The sequence below is a fragment of the Teleopsis dalmanni genome, chromosome 2, assembly GCF_002237135.1.
Source record: "Teleopsis dalmanni isolate 2A chromosome 2, ASM223713v2, whole genome shotgun sequence".
NCBI classification, from domain to species: domain Eukaryota; kingdom Metazoa; phylum Arthropoda; class Insecta; order Diptera; family Diopsidae; genus Teleopsis; species Teleopsis dalmanni.
In genome coordinates, this window is record NC_051847.1 from 226,453,700 (window position 1) to 226,458,523 (window position 4,824).

A 4,824-nucleotide genomic window follows, 5' to 3' on the forward strand; every position below is an offset into this window, starting at 1 on the left:
TAATATCCATTACTACCATATAAAAGATTGCATGTTATTCCTAAGATGAGGTTATCAACATTAATTAAACTACATTAAATTGAATTAACTTTCTAAATAAAAAAATATCTTGGATTTTATGAAATCTTTTTTAACTAACACTACAGATAGTTAGTTAAAGATATATCAATTTGTTTTCATTAAATTTAGATATACAGTAAAAATGCATCTTTCTCTCAAAAAGGCATAAGCAAAGTACCAAGCCATCTCATACGGAAAGGTATATATATATCTCATCTGATAGAATATAATAATAATAATGTCTAATAATAATATTAATAATTTTATTATTATATTTGTAATATAATATTATAATTATAACATTAACTGATATTGATATTATGGAAGTGAACTATTTACTATAAAAATTTCTTTTTACAGAATTAAATTGAATTTTTTTGGAGTATAGACTGCATTGAATGATTTATACATTAGAAACTACACCAAGGTCTCTAAGATGCTATTAATGATATAACGATAATTTTGACAAAATAGCAATTTACTTCACACGAAAAAAAATTTGAAGTGTTAGCTATTCAAAATATTTAATCTAAAACGCTTCAAGGATTGCATATAACAAACAAAGAAGAACCTAAGAATTATTACGGGATTGCTGACCGGTCACTGTAGATTAAGTATTCACCTAACAAAGTTAGGAATCCAATTAAACTCAGACTGCAGATACTATACATGTGCGTGAGGAGTGCCCGAAATTGTTGCACAAGCGGAAGAAACACTTAGGAGGGTATTGCATGGAACATAAAGAATCAAGACTAGGTAAGATAGGTAAGATACTATCTTTTATTAAAGAAATCGGACTTGGAGAAACACTCTAATGCGAGTAAGGGGCACAATAGATTTTTTAGGTTGCAGTGTACCATCTTTATAATAATGACAATAACAACTTAAAATTCTTGTACATATAATATAATATAAGTAAAAATTTAAAAAAAGCGTCTCAATTTGGATAATCCAAATATTAATTCAAAATTCATGATTTATTATGGACTGTTATTTATTAATATGTACTATTTTAGTTAATTATTTTTGAAATCTGTTTCTGGTAACAGATTTTAAAGAAGCTAATCTACAGATGTTTGGATATCTAGAATCCTATAAGTATCCATAAATAAGTTAGTAGTCATTAAATCCAAACTTTGCGACTCTTAAGAAAACCTAACAAGCATCACACAAGATTTATGGACAATATATCTTAAAAAATGTCACTACTTCAAGCGCCATGATCTTTAAAAATGGTTATAAAATAATATTCCCGGACGTTCTCTTTCCAATAGTAAGAACGTATGACTTCAGGAAGATGCTGTGCTTAGCATAGTTATAGGTTATGATTCTTGAGGTTATTAACATACTACAGTGCTTATATAATATAAGATATAACAAGTATTATATATTTGTTATATATTATAACATATATTATAACAAAATTTAAATTGCTTACTCTATAGCAATAGTACCGAAAAAATACTGTACTCTTCATTTGGCTATATTTTGGAAAGGAACACATTTAAGGAAAAGACTGCAATTATTGGTTTATAAAAAAAAGCAATTAAAAATTTAAGTTTCTATAGCTAAATAAAACACCACATCAAGAACCGTTTCAATAAAGTCGGAATCGATCTGTAGATTTTAAACATTACAAATAGCCCCCACCTTTATTTTATGCAGAAAGCATAACAGCAAATATGGTGCTTAAGAGATTGAAGAAGATCAAAATTGAGTTAACTTGATTAGCCGATTATAGATTTCAAACATCAATCACAAATAGCCCCTACCGACGTAACCCTTTCCATTATACAGACACCACAGCGGAGATATGGTGCTTGAGAGATTAAAGAAGATTGCAATAATTACAAATTACACCCAATGGTAACCCTTTCTTTTATACAGGAAGCACAGCAATAGAGATGGTATTTGAAAGATTAAAGAAGATCTCAATTGAAAGAGTAAATGAGACTTGAGAGGGTAAGACCCCTCTTAAATGAATCGAAGAACCATAAGTATACATATAAATATATTCCTTATTACTACAATACGACTGTTTATTAAGATAAATTTTTTTTAAATATTTGAAATAATTTGAAGACCTCCAAAGTGAATTTCTGGTTACGGGTCTGGTAGATATAAACAATTTATTACCCATAACGAAACCTTTCGCCAACATATCCATTACCCACATTACATAACGTAATGATAATAATTTTTGTGTATCTTTGTCAGTTTTTTTCCCCATTTTAAACGAAATTTGTAAACTCAAACATAACTCAGCTCATTAAAAATGCCGAAGCTTATTTGCTTAAGTATCTTAGCATAATCGGAAGCTTAAGTGGATTTGAAATTTGAAATTTGAAGAAATCACTGTACACATTAGTGATGTGACAGTACTGTGAAAAAGCGCCTTTTCGTCCGCCGGAATAGCTAACAATTTCACACACTGTCAAGAAAGAAAACAATTCAATAAAAACAGACTCGATTTTAGTTAAAAAAAAAAGTCATTTAGACAACAAAAAAGTCATTTACTTTGTGGCTTAAAAGTGAATTATGTCACTTTTGTCATGAGCGATTTTTCAACTATTTAACGATCTCAACTCGGCTCGTTCACATTTCTTGTGGCCATTAAACTTTGTGGATTGGATTGGTACTCATAACTACGTGCCGCCGATTAGATACAAAATACCAAGTAAACAAGCAAAAACGCCAAGTGAAGCCGAAGTAAATGAAGTACAAATGCCATTAAAATTACACGTCAAGTGCCTTTTTACCTGCACAGCGCCGCATAGGCGTGCGTGGGGCGATTGAGACGCGTTAAGGTGCGTGTATGAATTCGCCTCTACAAAAACGCGTATGCGTGTGCATGTGCGGTTAAAACCTCTCGTGTATGTGTAAACATAATTAATTATGATTGGTCTCATTGTTAGCCAAATTAATTTTGTTGGCTTTGTTGCTATTGAGACTTTGTTGTTCAATTTGTAATGTGACACTCGCATATGTTGCATTTGTGCATTTGTGCATTTGTGCATATTTGTTGCAATGGCTTTATTTATAAAATGAACTAAAATAATTGCATTTTAAATAAAACCCAAAAATTGACTTTTGTCTCTACTAAAAAATTCGATATTCAGCTTTTGCTATGTGGTGCATTTCAATTTTGCGGTTAATTACACATGATGTAGACTTAAATACTAACCTCTTTCGGTTTGTGGTTTAAAAATTTGATATTATATATACCTTATATATCTTGAAAGTCTATGAAGTAATTTATTTCATCTTACAACTACTACAAGCTGTTGAAGACTTTTTCTATACTTACTATACTCTTACGTTAAGCAATAAATTTTAAATTAAAATTAATTTTCTACAATTTTAGCAATATAAATTAAATATTTAATTTTATTTTATTTTATACTTTTACTTTTACTGCAAAACTATAGTAATTTAAATTATAAATTTAATAATATTAAATTAATTTCTGTCAAGGCTGACAACCCTACCTATATAAACACTCTGCTCTCTGCTAATAACAGACTCTGTTAAGACTCCCACTCACGCACCTGTACGAAATATTTATAGCGTAAATTCATTATTACAGCAAATATTGTTAATAGTAATATAAAGGCATACCAACACCTTTTTCGCTTTGTTAAAATATTGTGTTATAGATTGGTTTATTAATATTTCCCTATTGTGAAATAAAAGTATGAAGAAAGTATAATTAATTGTAATATCATCCAACTTCAATTAACACAACTGCAATAACTAATTTTGGCGACAATTTTTAAATGAATGTGATAATAATTTATTCAATTTACGATACTTTAACGATACTTAAATAGAACCAACGCATTTCCACTTTTTTTCGTAAAGAAAACTATCAATACTATCGATAGAACCGAAGCAACGATGTACGGTACTAGCAGTAGAAGAAACCGAAATATCTGATAAAGAAAACAAACCTGTGTTCCTCAATGATCGACGATACTTAAAGAGAGTAATCTATACCTATATTGAAAAAAAATAATCCTGAATTAGTATACCGTCGATAATACTTAAAGACAGCAATCCTGTATTGGCCTAGGGTCAGCAATACTTAAAGATAACAATCCTGAATTAGTCTACAGGATGATACTTACTTATTAACTTAGTTAGTCCTAACAATTCATCTGTTCTAATGCATTACTGCACTCCATGTATCTCTATTTTCCTTGGGGCTACTGCAATCTAGTACTTTAAATGTTGTCAGTGCTCCTTTAATTTAATTATTTCACCAAAAATGCGAACTTCTTTTTCATCTCATTGCTTCATTGCTGATTCAGTATATTTATTCCTATAATATAACTTTCCTTTCACACCCTTTATCTCGGTTGATACTGCAGTTAGTTCACCATGTGAGTTAGAATAACTTACATTTCGCATTGCACAGCTCTGAAGCATTTTAGACCAAAAACACTTAAGTCATATGCTTCTTCCAGGTTAGCATGGCCCAACTATAATAAAAATAGATCCTTGGAACTCATCAAAAGAAACTGCGTGAATACTGCAAGGCTTACTGCAGTTCTTACTGGTCATTGGTGTATAGGAACTCATGCAGAGAAACTGCGCATTCCCATAACCTCACTGCAGAAGTTGTGGAAACCCGCAGGAGAAAGAAACTATAATGCATTTTCTCTTTGAATGTTCGGCTTTGGCGTCCAGAAGATATAGGTTCTTAGAAAAATACTTCTTTAATAGTTTATCAGACTGTTCATCGATGAAGACGAAAGACCTATT